The sequence below is a fragment of the Dasypus novemcinctus genome, chromosome 18 (assembly GCF_030445035.2).
Source record: "Dasypus novemcinctus isolate mDasNov1 chromosome 18, mDasNov1.1.hap2, whole genome shotgun sequence".
Classification (NCBI taxonomy): domain Eukaryota; kingdom Metazoa; phylum Chordata; class Mammalia; order Cingulata; family Dasypodidae; genus Dasypus; species Dasypus novemcinctus.
The window spans coordinates 82,859,792-82,877,228 of record NC_080690.1 but is presented as its reverse complement, the minus strand read 5'-3'; the positions used below and the strand labels follow the sequence as shown (position 1 = coordinate 82,877,228).

Genomic DNA, 17,437 nt, shown 5'->3' with positions numbered 1-17,437 from the left:
CAGCTCAGCCAATCGGAAGCCGTCCTCCAGGCAGGCCCCGCCTCCTCCGTCACAATTCCCGCGTCTCTCAGTCTCCAAGGAAACCCGGGATTCAGAGCCTGGGCAGAGGGGCCCAGAGACTTCCGGGCTTTGTAGTCTCCGAAGAATAGAGAAAAGGGAGGCGCACTTGTTAGTAAAGTTGAGATTAAGTAAATGCTTTGGCCAAATGATGGTTGGGGTCCGGAAGAAGGGGGGTGCCGCAGAAGCTGCTGGGAGTTGTAGTTCAGCGCATGCGTTGGAACCGGGCTGATTCCGGAAGTGGAGAGCAGAGGCGAAGGGGCAGCCGGTGTAACAGGGAAATGTCTCCGGACCAGGCGTCTCCTTCCCCGCCCCTGCCTGGCGGGGCCCGCCGCGGTGGCTGACTCATTCCCGGGTCTCCCGGCTGTTGTAGCAAGCAAGACTCTCGCTCTCGGACGTTTTCTATCGGCATCTTGGTCTCCATGGGAACACCTACCGCTCTCTCTCCACCTTTGCCGAGTGACGTCAAAAGCGACTGACCCCGGAGAGGTCATCGACGCTGCGCTTGGGCTTGGAGGAGGCGGTGAGCGCATGCGTCGGGGGTTGGAGGAGGCGATGGAAATCTTCCCTGGAAAGCACACGTGGGTGGCGGTGGCAGGGATTGGAGGGCTTCCTGCTTCATTGACTCGTCTGGTGTTGTTTGGGAGAGGCTTCGCTTAATTCACTGTAAACAACTAGCACTGTAGAAAAGTCAGTCAGCGGTGGAGGCAGCGTATGCTCGCTGCCCTGCCTGACGTCCACGCTGGGTTCTTCTGACAAACCTTAATATCCCCCACACCTGACACTCCATCTAAATATTCCTCACTTCCAATAGTGAAGGTCTAGTTTTTCAAGCAGCAGAGCCCCTACTGCTGCCCATTATCTTAACATTTGGCAGCTGGCTTCTCCTTGACTTCAGCCTGCTTGACCGCTTTTCCTAGGACAGCCACATCAGAGCAGAGAAGCAGGCTCCAAAGAGCTTAATTCCAAGAAAGGGCCTGAGGATGGAAAGAGAGGGAGAGAGAGAGGAACACAGGCATATAAAGAAAGTTAGATATGGAGAGGAGAGAGAAGGAAAGAGGACAGAGAGACATTGTGTGAGTGAGTGTGCAGGCACAATTATGAAGGTGAGCCAAGGACAGGCCATTCCAATGGGACTTATAAATTTCCCCCTCTGCTTTTCTCATCAAACAATTGCCTCCAATTTAAAATTCTTGTTTCTGATCTTAACTTATCCGTGGGAGAGAAATAAGAGGTTAGTGAGTCTTGAGCTTTCTAGTGACTGGAGTTTACTCCTGAGAGTGAGTTTGAAGAGGAGCTAGATATACACAGAGCCTGACCTCAATCTGATTTTAACTCTCTGCCACACTATCCCGGTTGTTTGCTGTATTCCTCACGTGCATTATATTTTTTGAGTAATTTTAGGGTGTGATGTCTCAACTGTCTGAATTGAGTTCATTCAGTTATTCTGTTGTAGAATTTGAGAGAGGTTCAATTATTTGCGTATAGAGAGGCCAGGACTCAGGAATGATTTTGAGAAGGAAAAATGATTTATTGACGGCTGGCCGGAATTGGGAGCTTTCTGTTTCAATCCCGAGCCCTGAACAAGAGTTTGAATCCCTTTTTATACAGAGAGGAAAGGCCAAATGGTCCTTTTGTTTCAGTTCTCAATTGGCTTCAATCAGCATATATCTTTCACATCTTAGGTAAGCTTTTAGCATGGACTTCAAACATTCTAGATAAGCTTTTTAGCATATTTTGTTTGCATTTCCCCTAAATACTTAAAGTTTATAGACCTTGCATTGTTAAACTGTTTCCTGGAACTGGAGTCCTTGCCATTGTTACCAAGAGCAGGACTGCACCTTTTTAGTGTCACACTCACAAGTCAGAGAGCTTAGGTTAAATCTCTGAAGAGACAAAGAGCCTCCTCATTGATCAATTCCTCATTGATCTCTTCAACAAAATTCTAAGGGCCTATTTTGAACAAGGCACTTTTCTAGAAGTTCATTAAATGTAAAAATTTAGAGATTCAATTGTATGTGAAGACTTGCTCACATTCATTTCCTTTAAAGTTTTTCTCCGAGTGAATTCTCAGGTGTCAAATCAGGACTAAGCTCTGGCAGAAAGTTTTCCCGCATGCCTTCATTAATAAGGTTTCTCTCTGGTGTTGGGTTTATGTTGAAGACTTTCACACACTTGGTGCATGTTATATAAATAAGTGAAAGACGGTTCCTGTGCTTTGTTTACTTGTTCAAAGAAGCATGGAACCATACATTCATTTCAACAAGTATACAGTTCATTATAGAAACAATTGGGAAGGATTGAAAAGGGATCACAAGGGGATTTGGTAGGGAAATCCCTACAGATGATTACTCAGCTACTTTGTGGGCTTATCTTCTCATGGTACAGGAGATATTTTCCCACCTTGCCTTTGGGCAGGCAGGTGTTAGTCTTCAAAGGACCCAAGTCATTACCTTCTAAATTAGCAGTCCAGGGCACAGAGCAGACTGTTTGGGAAAGAAAATATCTGGGAGATGGAGGAAATTCAAAGATTGAGCTAAGATGGAGCAGGATCACTAAAAGGAACAGCAAGGGTCATTTCTAAGAAAGAGAAGGAAGAAGAGAGAAATTTATTTGTACATTTATTCACAAATTCATTCCTTCTCAAACTCTTTGCCTGAGCCCCCAGGGTCCTACATGACCTGCTCTAATCCCACTTCCTCCCACTGTCCCCAGTCTACACTCCTCACAGATTATGATCCACCACCTTGTGCCTCCAACACGCCATGCTGTTCCACCACCTGGAAGGTGCTTCTCAGAGCTTACTGCACTGGCTCCTCTTCATCTTATAGCACAAACATCTCCTTGTCAGAGTGGTGCTCCTGACCCCTCAAGGTCCTCTCTGTCATGCCATGTTGTGGCATGTATCAGTATCTCATTCCTTTTTATAGCTGAGTAGTATTCTATTGAATCAATATGCCACATTTTGTCCACTCACCAGTCCATGTACACAGCCCATTTATTTATATATTCTTTATGGCTGCTTCCACTACAATCACAGAGATGACTAGTTGCAACAGAGATAGTATAGGCCACAAAGGCAAAAATATTTACAATCTGGCTCTCTAGAAAGAAATTTTGCTGATACCTGGTGTAGTGGGTCACACAGACACCCTCATATGAAACTTAAAATATGGTGCGACTTGTGCTTAAAAATATGGCCAAGGAGAGCATGAAATCCCATTCAATTCATTCAGCTGTCCTCCCTGTATAACAAGAGCTGGTTTTGGCTTCCCAAATAAAGTCATGTCTGGCTGAGTCTTGAGGACTGGGGTGCATCTAGGCTGATAAAGGGTCTCTAACGCTATTCAAGACAGAGGGACTGGCATGTGCAATGGCATAAAGGAGGGGTTCAAGTGGTGCTTTTTAGTTTAAAATGGACAGAGAATGGAATGTGGGTGGGGATGGAGGCAGAAAGAGATGTTGAAAAGGGGTGGATTTGATAGCACTGGCATTGAAGATGGAGATGACCACATAAGAAGTTTAGATGGTCTAAAAGAGTCAAGAGTGACCCTCATGCAAGAACCAGGAAGAAAATGGAGATCTCAGACCTACAGTTTAAGTGTTAAATGCTGCCAACTGAGCGAATGAACTTGTGAGTGGATGCTTCCCCAAGCCTAGATGTAAGAGGTAGCCTGGCTGACAGCTTGACTTCAGCCCGGTGAGCCCCAAAGCAAAGAACCCAGCCAAACCCACCTAACTCCTGACCTATGCAACTGAGATAATAAATGGTACTATTTTAGGCTGTTAAAGAATAAATAAAAAGGTGGGAGAAGAAGGAAGGGTCCAGAACCTGAGAACCTTTGGATGCTGCCCATGCCAAGGGGTTGAAGTTGACTGGGGGAGGTGCTCTCAAATCACACCCTGTGGAACTCTGGGATCCTTTGGGGTTTCCACATATGCATACTTTGATTCTTGTTTAAAAATGAGACTATTTTTCAAAGCTGTGATAAAAATACCACATACACTTAACTTTTCCTGTCTTTGGAGAACTGCATCATCCTTCTGTACAGGTTTTTTTTTTTTTTTAAACCTTGGAAGAACCGCTATTAACTGAAAAGCATCCTGAGATTACAAGTCAAGCTGTTCTATAATTGTTACCAACTGCAATTACTTACTTGTATAGAATTAAGATTTTCCCCCAAAGAAACACACAGAATTTGGGGATATATGTAGAAGAATGAAAGTATTACCATCTCACACCTTATACACAGATCAACTCAAGATATATCAAAGACCTAAATATAAGAGCCAAGACCATAAAGACCTTGGAAAGAAGTGTAGGGAAACATCTACAGGACCTTGTAATAGGAAATGGCTTCATGAACTTCACACCAAAAGCATGAGCAGCAAAAGAACAAATAGATAAATGGCGCTCTGTCGTGGTCCCTAGGCGAGCAGCGGGAGTCCCTCAGGTGCAACGGTAAGGACCAGGAAGGAATGAGGGTCCAACAGTGAGCCCCTGATACTAATGACTATGCTTGTGAGTCTATACACCTGAAATAAGAACAAGGCCTAGAGCAGCACTGTGCCTAAGAGTTTCCTCCTGACATCCTCCATGTTACTCAAATGTGGCCAGTCTCAAAGCCAAACTCAGCATGTAAATGCAATGCCTTCCCCCCAGTGTGGGACATGACACCCAGGGATGAGCCTCCCTGGCACCGAGGGATCACTACCACATACCAGCTGAAGATGCAACTAGAAAATGACCTTGAATTAAAGGTTCAACGTGGACCAGCAGAATATCCCTGTCTACATATAATAATAGGAGTTAAAAATGCTGTTTGACCTAAATCAAGGGGGAAATGGAAAGGACAAATGAGTTTATATGGCTATAAGTCTCTAAAAAAGAGTCTGGAGGTTGTCAGAAGGATTGCCCTTATGCACACCTGAGCAGAGTCTCAGAGACAGATAAAGTAGATATAACCCCAGGTATTGGTTCTTTTGAGGGCTAAAGAGACCCACAGGTTCTATGGTCATGGGGCTGTGTTTTTGTGTGATGGAGCTGGACTCAGATGGGATCTCTTTTCACAAGCCTTTCATGCTACTTTACTGGAATTATATTTGGTGCTGGGGTTTAAGATATATCTAGGGGATTTCAATCTCTGGACTGACAATATGATAGCCAGGCCCTGAGCCTCAACAGACTTCAGCTCCTACACTCTGGGGTAAGTCCAATAAATCAAAGTGTAGGAGCTGAAGTCTGTTGAGGCTCTGGGCCTGGGTGTCATATTATCAGTCCAGAGACTCAAATCCCCTAAATATATCTTAAACCCCAGCACCAACTGCAATTCCAATAAAGCAGCATGCAAGTCTTGTGAAAAGAGTTCCCCTCTGAGTCCGATTCCATCACGCAGAAACACCACCTCCAAAGAATGGCCATCTGCCATGGCAGTGAACCCCATCTGCCATGACCATAGAACCCGTGGGTCTCTTTATCCCTCAAAAGAACCAATACCTGGGGTTGTATCTACTTTATCTGTCTCTCAGACTCTGCTCAGTTGTGCATAAGGGCATTCCTTCTGACAACCTCCAGACTCTTTTTTAGAGACTAATAGCCTTATAATCTCATTTCTCCTTTCCATTTCCCCCTTACATTAGGTCAAACAGCATTTTGAAGTCATGTTATTATATGTAGACAGGGATATTGTGCTGATCCGTATTGAACCTTTAATTCAAGGTCATTTTCTAGTTGCATCTTCAGCTGGTATGTGGTAGTGATCCCTCGGTGCCAGGGAGGCTCATCCCCGGGTGTCATGTCCCATGCTGGGGGGAATGCACTGCATCTACATGCTGAGTTTGGCTGTGAGAGTGGCCACATTTGAGTAACATGAAGGCTGTCAGGAGGAAATTCCCAGGCACAGTGCTACTCTAGGCCTTATTCTTATTGCAGGTGTATAGGCTCAAAAGCATAGCCATTAGTATCAGGAGCCCACTGTTCGGCCCTCCTTCCTTCCTCGTTCTTGCCGTTGCACCTGGGGGACTGCCACTGCTCCCCCAGGGTCCATGACAGTGACCCCCCGGGCAGGGGCCCAGTACCCCCCCAGGTGTTGTTTTTAATTGTTTCCACTATGAGTATATCTAGACATTAGTATATACCCTGGGCATATGCCCTGTATAACTCCCTGTCAACCATATATATCCTGTCAATAACATCCTATATCAGTATTCCTCCGCTGCCATTGTTGAACCACTCTGTGATCCAAAACTTCCTGTAAAGTGAATCCCAACATAATGTCAGCTTCACAAGAGTCTTAGATCACTGAAATTCATATATACAATATACAGTACTTCCCCAGATCCACCATAAAACCTTTTCCCTTCCACAGTAGTAATCTTTTAACTTATTCATATCATATTTCCTGAAACTGATATACAGATTCCAAGACAATGGCTTTCAAACAAGGTGACATTTGTGCTTACTATGTGGTCCATACTTTAGGTTGTACAGTTTTCTAAATTTTTTAGTTATCCTATGTTTTGCCTTATGGTTTACATTATTAGTCTGCCATCCCCTATATGTTTTTGGTGTAATATTACATGTTTTATATTCATCTTCGTGTACTCTCACAAAACTCCTCTCTTGCCCCCATATTTACCTAGGTTCCATCCATTCCACATCCATTTTCCCCTCCCCTTGGTGCCCATAACGCCAGCCAATCTCCATTTCCCGAGAAGCCATGTCCAGAGATACTTGCAGCAGTATTCAGGGCCTGACTTTCTCAACTGCCGTAATGCCCTGGGAGCCATCGTTTCTCACGAGAGATACAGTTCTCTCTATTTGACGGCATTAGTCCTCCCCGGGATGTGGGTCCACCCCAACTCTCACTTCTTGGATCTCTTCCCAATGGTACAACACACCTTGGCAAAATGAGCCTTCAGCTATTCCTCCGGAGTCCATCCCGCATCAGACCATACCCCCCGAGCATCCTAAACAGGTAACCCTCCTACTTATACTTTGATACGATTTTCTCAACATTTTGTTCTCAACGAACACCTGACACTCTCCCATGTTCGTATGTTGCCCCTCCCTCCCCCCAATTTTTGGACAATATTACCCCTCTGCCCATCCCCAGCCCCCCTCAAACCCACAAAGCCCCACCCGAAGGCAACCCCTTGCCCCCATTTTGTCCCTTCTTTGTGCTCATACTTACCGCCAGCTCATCAGAGATTCCACCCCTGCAGACGTTAACTCACATCCTTCCTCCACCCCCCGATTTCCTGTAAGCCTCTTTTCCAGACTCTAGCTCTCTGAGGTAGTTTGCTTATTTCATATCATTGAGGTCATGTAGTATTTGTCCTTCAAGGCCTGGGTTGCTTCACTCAACATAAGATTCTCAAGGTTCATCCATGTTATCACGTGTGATTGTAGTGTATTTGTTCTTACAGCCGAGTAGTATTCCATTGTGTGTGTATACCACATTTTATTGATCCACTTGTCTGTTGATGGACATTTGGATTGATTCCAACTTTTGGCGATAGTGAACAATGCTGCTATGAACATTGGTGTGCATATATCGGTTTGTGTCCTTGTTTTCAGTTCTGATGGGTATATACCCAGCATTGGTATTGCTGGGTCATATGGCAAATCTATGTAGTTTTTTGAGAAACCGCCAAACTGTCCTCCAGAATGGTTGGATCCTTCTGCATTCCCACCAGCAGTGGATGAGGGTTCCCCTTTCTTCACATCCTCTCCAGCATTTGTATTCTTCTGTTTTTTTCATAGCTGCCAATCTTATGGGAGTAAGATGGTATCTCATTGTGGTTTTGATTTGCATTTCCCTGATAGCTAGCGATTTGGAGCATTTTTTCATGTACTTTTTAGCCATTTGTATTTCTTCTTTGGAGAATTGTCTGTTTAAATCTTTTTCCCATTTTTTAAATGGGTTATTTATCTTTTTGTTTTCAAGATATATGAGTTCTTTATATATGCAAGTTATAATTCTCTTATCAGATATATGGTTGCCAAATATTTTCTCCCATTGTGTGGGTTCCCTTTTTACTTTCTTGACAAACTCCTTTGAGGTGCAGAAGGCTTTAATTTTGAGGAAGTCCCATTTATCTATTAGTTCTTTTGCTGCTCGTGCTTTTGGTGTGATATTCATGAAGCCATTTCCTATTACAAGGTCCTGTAGATGTTTCCCTACACTGCTTTCCAAGATCTTTATGGTCTTGGCTCTTATATTTAGGTCTTTGAACCATCTTGAGTTGATCTTTTATAAGGTGTGAGATGGTAATCCTCTTTCATTCTTCTACATATGGCTATCCAGTTCTCCAAGCACCGTTTGTTGAATAGTCCATTCTCTCCCAGTTGAGAGTGTTTGGTGGCTTTATTGAATATTATATGGCTATACACATGAGGTTCTATATATGAACTTTCAATTCAATTCCATTGGTCTGTGTGTCTCTCCTTATGCCAATACCATGCTGTTTTCACTACTGTAGCTTTGTAGTATGTTTTGAAGTCAGGCAGTGTGATTCCTCCTATTTCGTTTTTCTTTTTCAATATGTCTTTGGCTATTCGGGGCCTCTTTCCTTTCCAAATAAATTTCATAGTTAGTTTTTCTAGTTCCTTAAAGAAGGCTGTGTTGATTTTTATTGGGATTGCATTGAATGTGTAGATCAGTTTTGGTAAGATAGACATCTTAATAATATTTAGTCTTCCTATCCATGAACAAGGAATATTCTTCCATTTATTTAGGTCTTCTTTGATTTCCTTGAACAGTCTTATATAGTTCTCAGTGTATAAGTTTTTTACCTCTTTAGTTAAATTTATTCCTAAGTATTTGATTTTTTTATTTACTATTGTGAATGGTATTTGTTTCTTGATTTCCTACTGATCTTGCTCATTATTGGTGTACAGAAATGCTACTGATTTTTGCACATTGATCTTAGAACCTGCGACTTTGCTGAACTCATTTATGAGTTCTAGAAGCTTTGTTGTAGATCTCTCAGGGTGTTCTATGTACAGGATCATGTCATCTGCAAATAATGAAATTTTGACTTCTTCCCTTCCAATTTGAATGCCTTTTATATCTGGTTCTTGCCTCAGTGCTCGAGCAAGTACTTCCAAGACAATGTTAAATAGGAGCGGAGACAATGGGCATCCTTGTCTTGTCCTGAGTTTAAAGGGAAGGATTTCAGGATTTCGCCATTGTAAACAATGTTGGCTATAGGTTTTTCATATATACTCTTTATCATGTTCAAAAAGTTTCCTTGTATTCTCATCTTTTGGAGTGTTTTTATGAAGAAGGGGTGCTGTATTTTGTCAAATGCCTTTTCTGCATCTATAGATATAATCATGTGATTTTCTTCCTTCAATCTGTTTATATGGTGTATCACATTAATTGATTTTCTTATGTTGAACCATCCTTGCATACCTGGAATAATTCCCACTTGGTCGTGGTGTATAATTCATTTAATGTGTTTTTGAATATGATTAGCAAGTATTTTGTTAAGTATTTTTGCGTCTAGGTTCATTAGAGAAATTGGTCTGTAATTTTCCTTTCTTGTGGTGTCTATGTTTGGCTTTGGTACTAGGATAATGTTGGCATCATAGAAGGAGTTTGGCAATGTTCCTTCTGTTTCAATTTTTTGGAATAGTTTCACCAGGATTGGTGTTAGTTCTTTCCGGAATGTTTTGTAGAATTCACCTGTGAAGCCATCTGGCCCTGGGCTCTTCTTAGTTGGGAGATTTTTAATGACTGATTCTATCTCTTTGCTTGTGATTGGTTTGTTAAGATCATCAATTTCTTCTTTCGTCAATATGGGCTGCTTATGTGTTTCTAGGAATTTGTCCATTTCCTCTAAATTGTCATTTTTGTTGGAATATAGTTTTTCAAAGTATCCTCTTATGATAGTCTTTATTTCTGTGGGGTCAGTGGTGATATCGCCTTTCTCATTTCTTATTTTGTGTATTTGCATCTTCTCTCTTTTTTTCTTTGTTAGTCTCGCTAAAGGTTTGTCAATTTTGTTGATCTTCTCAAAAAACCAGCTCTTGGTCTTGTTCATTTTTTCAAGTGCTTTCTTATTTTCTATTTCATTTATTTCTGCTCTTATCTTTGTTATTTCCTTCCTTCTTCTTCCTGTTGGGTTACTTTGTTGTTGTTTTTCTAATTCCGTCAAAAGTGCAGTTCGTTCTTCAATTTTTGCTCTTTCTTATTTTTTGATATGTGAATTTATGGCTATAAATTTCCTTCTCTACTGCTTTTGCTGCATCCCATAAATTTTGGTATGTTGTTTTATCATTATCATTTGATTCAAGGTAGTCATTGATTTCTTTTGAGATTTCCTCTTATATATTTCTTTAAAATGAATAAATAAAATAAAATTTAAAAAAAAGAATTTGGAAATCAATGACTAACAAAAGATGGCAAAGATCATCCATAACCTCTGCCTGCAAATCTCATCAATTGGCTTCCTAAAAGTAAATAGTATAGAGTTGAATTTATTGAAAAATTTATAGTGATAAAAATCTACTTTAAAATCTTTTATATTTTGAGATTCCATGTAAGATTTCATTAGAAAGTTGTTCTGGTTTTATTTTTATTTTATTTTTTAAGATTGAACATCACTGATGTTGAAATCCCACCTGTGGGTTTTAAACGAGGGGATGGGCTGTCATATGATGGGGTCTGCCTTTTTAAAAGTTCACTCTGGCTACTGAGTGGAGGATGGAATGCAGGCAGGGCAAGAGAGGGTGTAGGGAAGCCAGAGAGGAAGCTGATTATAGCCATCCAGGCAAGCAAAAGCAAGTTAGAGAGATCTCATGTGAGTGCACATCTCATCCTCTCCATCACCCAGATGTTAGACTGAGTTGCTACAGCTCTCATAAGGCCCCAGTAGCCTCTTGACTGCCCTCACTGCTTTACTGCAAATCACAGGGCCATGTCCCTCTTCCATTAAAAGCCTTTCAGTGGCTTCCCGTGGCTCTTGGGATCAAGTCCAAAATGCTCGATGTGGTCTGCTTGTGCATATCACATCTTCTCCTGCCACAGCAGTCTCCACCCCCTCCCTCTTCTCCAGCCACCATCCTCCTTTCAGGCACTTTGATGCTAATTTCCACCCAGGGCCTTTGTGCAAGTTGAACCCTCCACCTGAATTCTCTTTGGCCCATTTTCTGTCTGTCTGTCTTCTTCTTGTTCTATATGTCTTTGCTTTAATAATATCACTTTCCCAGGGAGGTTTTCTTTACTGCCAACCAGTCTATGTTATGGCTCTTCTCTTTTCTCTCTCACAACATCCTGTGCTTTTCCTGTGTAGCTCTAAGCATCAGCTGTAAGCATGTACTTATTTTTTCATTTCTGTCTCCCTTGTCTGGAATACAACCCTCATGAGGGCAGGAAGCATGTCTTCCTTGCTCACTGATGAATCCAGAATCCAGTATACAGCAGTAGCTCCAAAACAATTTTGTTGGGTGGATTCTTCAATAAGTTACACATAGAATTACCATATGACCTAATAAAGTGCATACCCCCAAAGAATTGAAAACCTGTGTTCAAACAAAAACTTATACATGCATGTTCAAAACAGCATTATTCACAACAGGCAAAAGGTGAAACCAATCCAAATATCCATCATCATATGTGCAGATAATCAAAATGTGGTTTATCCATACAATGGAACATCATTTTCTCATAAAAGTGAAAAAAATTCTGATACATTCTACAACACAGATGAATCTTGAAAACATGCCATGTGAAGGAAGCCAGACAGAAAAGTGTCACATATTGTATGATTTCATTTGTATGAAATATCCAGAATAGGAAAAGCCATAGAGAGAGAAGAGACTAGTGATTTATAGGAATATGCGTGTAAGGGAAAGAGGAAATAATTGGTTTGAGGGTGATGAAAATGTGCTGGAATTAGATAGGGATGGTGGTTGCACATTATGAATATACTAAATGTCACTAATGGTAAATTTTATATTATGTGTATTTTACCACAATAGAGATTTAAAAATTTTATTGAGTGAATTAATGAATGAAGTCCGTGGTCCTAATTAGAGTTTCTGAAACCACCTGATATCCCTACCTCGACACTAGACATCTCCCCCCAATTAGGACAAAGCCTCTCCCCATCAAAGCATACATGACATCCAAGTCTGGGTTACAGTAGCGGCAGTAACACTTGAGAGGATGATGAAGGAGTGCACTGGGAACAGAGAAAGGAACAGTGAGGTGTGACAGGCTGGTTTCCATCCCTATCTTTTCTCCATCTTTCCTTCCCCATTGTGAAATCCTCACATGTCTATCTCGCCTTACCGCTCACTGCTCCCATGTTCTGCCCATCTTTCAAACCTTCTCCAAGTGTCTCTCTCATAGCATCATGTGCTTTTCCTCTAAGCACCGTCTTGAATCATCTAATTATCCCCCATCTCCAGGGTGACACCATCCTCTAGCCTGGGGTTTCCCTGTCTCTGCACTGTTGACATTTTGAGCTGGACCATTCTATGTTGCAGAGGCCTGTCCTCTGCATCCTTGGCTTCTACCCACTGTCCACCAGTGTGCCTCCCCTTTTCAGCATGGTGGCAACTGCCAAAGCTCCAGATATTGCCGTATGTCCCCTGAGGGGTAAACTCACCCCTGGTAGAAAACCACTGGTCTACCCAAGAGCTGAAACCAAAGCCGGGAACTCTCCCCTTCCTTGGCCCCTCCATTTCCCCCAGCTGTACACCCACTCCATCAGCAGTTCTACTTGTAAGGTAAATCCCAATGCCATCCACTTCTTCTCATCTCCACTGTCATCTCCAAATCTCCTCCCTCAACCTGTGACCTCCTTCTCAGTCCCTTTCCCCTCCCTTGATCTGATTCACTCTCCATGTACACGAACCAGAGTGGGCTTGCCACCATGACCTGCAAGGTGAGATCCTGGCCCCAGGCTCCTCACAAACCCCATTTCTTCACATTTGGCTCCTCAAAGGCACTCACTGTATTTCTGCCTCAGGGTCTTTCCTGCACATACACTTTGCTCACAGCTGTCCCCAAGTGACTCCCAGGCACTGATTTCTCAGTGCAAATATTATCTCCCTACTACCCTATACTCCCTGACACGCCCTGATTTCATTCCTTCTTGGAGCTGGCTTCTTCATTTCTTTCCTGTTCTCTTGTTTCTATTGTGTGCTTCCATAAGTTCAGGCACCTCATGGGTTTTGTTCTCCAAGTCCCCAACGCCTAGCACAGAGCCTGCCAGGCCCGTAGATGAGGAATGAATTGATGACTCCCTGCCTCTTTGCACCTTGCCCTGCTTTCCTGCACCTCTGGCCCCTGCAAAGGGTGTTCCCTCATCCTAGAATGCTTGCCCCTTCCCTGTTCAGTTGACTTGTTCTTCCTGTCCTTAAGACAGGGTGGAGGCCATCTCCTGCCTGAAGCCTCCCATAGGTTCACCCTTGCCCTAGACCACAGCAAGATCACCACCTTGTGCCCTCACACAGCCACTGAGGCTCCCAGGAAATATGACCACTGGGGAATTCTGTATTTTATTGTTGTTTTGATAGCTGTCTCCTTCATAAAATTATTATATAATTGAAAGCAGCTTATTCACTGGAGTTCCCAGCAACCTGGAACCTCCCTTAGGGGTAGCCTAGGGTTGTAAATGTTAATTGAATGAAAACTAGAATACAGAGGTGGATATGGATGTGGTTAACAGAACAAATACAAGAAAGGTCTTCTATGAACAAATATCATCAGTGTTACAAGGTGTTAAGAATATAGCCATGAATGGAAGAATACAATGTGTATACTTATGGAGTATAATTAACAATATTGTAATATTTTTGCATGAATGTCATGCAAAATGTTAAGGATCAATAATAAGGGGCTATGGGATTTTTTCTTTGACTAAGGAAAATGTTCAAAGATTTACTGAGGTGTTGGCTGCATAACACCATAATGAAAGTGAGAGCCAATGAATGTACACTTTGGGTAGAATGTACAAGGCTTGGGATGTATAACACGGCGAACCATGTGGTGGAATATAGACTGTGGTTAGCAGTGCAAATATACACGTGTTCTTTCAGAAACTGTAACAAATATACAATACTAATACATGGTGTTAATAGGAGGGGGTGGGTGTATGGAAACATATACTAAACGTAAGCTATGGGCCATAGTTAGAGGTAATAGTCTGATGATGTTCTTTCATAGTCTGTAACAAAAGTTCCACATTAATGTAAACTTGTTGGTGGAGGGGTGATTATGGGAATTCTGCACATCATGCATGATTGTGTTGAAAGCTTACAACTTATGTATTTTAAAAAATGAAAGTAATTAGAAAAGAACCTCCTTTACATGTTGGATGGAAGGAAAGGGGGAAGGAAGAAAGGAAGGAAGGAAAGAGGGAGGGTGGGAGGAGTAAGCGTGAAGGAGGGAGGGAAGGAGGAGGAAGAATCTTTTACAAGAGGGATCTCCTCTCTTACCTTTGCTTGCTTGGCACTCTCATTCTCTTCACCTCCCTTCCCCTGTGCCCTCCTCTTTCTCTTGCCTTCCACTCTCGCCTTCTATTTACCCTCCTCACTCCTTGGAACAAGGCCCTGGAGTGCTGGCTCCTTCTTACCCAGTCTCCTTTGTTGTAGGACACCAACCAGAAGCTGAAAATCATGTAGGCACATTTCAAAATGTTTCAATTGTTCCTTCTCTTCAGAGCTGGTGTCTTGGTGGGGTGATAGCTTGGGGAGGCTTAACTGGGAGAAGAACCCAATGATTTAGGATGATGGTAATCCATTCCAGTTCTCAAACTCCGTCATTTCCAAATCTCCATTTCTAGCATAGGACTCCATTTCCAGCATAGGACTCCATTTCCAGCATAGGACTGCCTTCTCAACATCAAACCTGTCTCTGTCTGCCTCCTGAACTGAAGTTTTGGTCTATACCCAGGGTTCCCCCCATCTTGATGACTTTGCCACCACACATGCACTACCCAAGACAAATAATCAGTAAACATTTCAGCTTGCTCACTCCTCACATCCCTGACATGACCCTGCCAGACCCTTATATTTCCACCATCTCTCACAAAACTCTCCCTCCTCACCATCTCAAGGTGCCAGCCTCCAGCTCCCCTCTTGGTTATTTCATCAGCCTCCCACTCCATACTTTATCTGCCTCAATCCATCATCTATGTGGGTTCCAGAAAGATCTTCCCAGAACCCAGATCTGACAATGTCATTTTGTTTTAAACCTAATATAGTGCACAGATGTCATTTCTCAAAGATTTGCACATTAAACTTTTTATTAAAGTATACCCAGAAAAACTCGTTTGTAACAAAGTAAACATCTATGTTTAAAAAGATCCTCAAATGAAAAAATAGAACATTACCAGCATATCATAAGCACCTCTAGATACCCCCTTTCCCAGTCACTACCTCTCTTCACAAGTATTTATTACATGCACAACCATATTGTCTGTAAATAAGGAGGGATTCATTTCTTCCTTCTCAATCTTTGTACCTTTAATTCTCTTTTTATGGCCTGGGTAGCACTTGCATTTGACAGTAAAATAAGGACTTGAAATGTGATAGAAAGAATTTTTGTCTCATTTATGATTGTGGGGGCAGTTTTAATATTTTGCTCTTAAACAGTTTGTTTTCTGTAGGTTTTTATAACTACTCTTCATAATATTACAACCTTTCCTTCTATTTCTGGTTTTCTGAGTTTTCTTTTTAATTATGAATGACTTGAATACTATATTCTTTTTGTATCTACTAAGATGATAATATGATTTTTCCTTTTATGTTAATAAGGTAAGAATTAGAATAACATTTACATAGTAAAATATCCTTGCATTCCTGGGATAAACTCAACATGGTCTTGATTTTTTAAACCCATTGCTGGATTGCATTTGCTAACAGTTTGTCTAGGATTTTCACATCTATATTGTGGAACAGATTGACCTGAAATGTTCTTTTCTTCTACCGTCTTAGTCAGATTATTGTGTCACGTTTATGTGGCCTTTAATATGAACTGAAAATGTTGACTGATTTCTAGTATCTGGAATAATTTATGTAAGGACAGTGTGATTTCTTAAAGTTTGGAAGAATATGGTATTAAAGTCATGTGATCTTGGAAGGTATTTTGTTTTGTTTTTTGTTTTTCCAAATTCTACTCAATTTATTCATTTTTTAAAAAAAATATTACATTCAAAAATATGAGGTCCATTCACCCCCACCACCCCCACCTCACCACTCCCCCCACAGTAACACTCTCCGCCATCATCATGACACATCCACTGCATCTCGTGAGTACATCTCTGGGCATCTCTGCACCCCATGGCCTGTGGTCCACACCATAGACCACACTCCCCCACATTCCATCCAGTGGGCTATGGGAAGACATACAATGTCCGGTAATTGTCCCTGGAGCACCACCCAGGACAACTCCAAGACCCGAAAATGCCTCCACATCTCATCTTTTTGTATATATGTGGGAAGGTATTTTGTATATATGGGGAAAGTTTTTTTTTTTTAGATTTTTTTTATTAAAATTATTTATTTTTAAAAATTACATTAAAAAATACGAGGTCCCAATCAACCCCACCACCCCCACCCCCCACTCCCCCCACAGCAACACTCTCTCCCATCATCATGAGACATCCATTGCACCCAGTAAGTACATCTCTGAACATCACTGCACCCCGTAGTCAATGGTCCACATCATAGCCCACACTCTCCCACATTCCATCCAGTGGGCCCTGGGGGGATCTACAATGTCCTGTAATTGTCCGTGAAGCACCACCCAGGACAACTCCACGTCCCAAAAACGCCTCCACATCTCATCTCTTCCTCCCATTCCCCAAACCCAGCAGCCACCATGGCTACCCTTCCCACACCCATTCCACATTTTCTCTGTGGACATTGGATTGGTTGTGTCCATTGCACATCTATATCAAGTGTGGGCTTAGATTCCACATGGATACTGGATGCACTCCTCCTGCTTTCAGTTGTAGACACTCTAGGCTCCATGGTGTGGTGGTTGACCTTCTTCAACTCCATGTTAGCTGAGTGGGGTCAGTTATATGTGGGAAAGTTTTAAAATTACATATTAAATCTCTTTAATACATATAGGACTATACAGTTTTTCTATCTCTTTTCTTGATCACTTCTGGTAATGTATGCTTTCCTAGAATTTTGTCCATTTCATCTAAACTTTGAATTTTATTGGCGTGTTTTTTTTTCCAAACTTATCACCTTTTTTAATACCTGCCGGATCTATCATGATGTTCCCCTTTTTCCTTCCTGATATTGGCAATTTGTGTCTTCTCTATTTTTTTTTCTTATCAGTCATGATAGAAGTCTAAAGTTTTATTAGGCACTTCAAAGAATCAGCTGTTTGTTTTATTGACCTCTTTG

The 17,437-nt window shown here is 41.9% G+C and overlaps 1 long non-coding RNA gene across 1 annotated transcript in view; it reads left to right on the top strand.

The window, feature by feature from the left end:
* The first annotated feature begins 236 nt into the window (after window positions 1-236).
* LOC131274418 (uncharacterized) overlaps window positions 237-17,437 on the top strand; it is a 144,376-nt gene continuing 127,175 nt past the window's right edge. Inside the window, exon 1 of the long non-coding RNA XR_011646410.1 lies at window positions 237-580. This is a non-coding gene — a long non-coding RNA (uncharacterized lncRNA). The remainder of the gene's footprint in view (window positions 581-17,437) is intronic.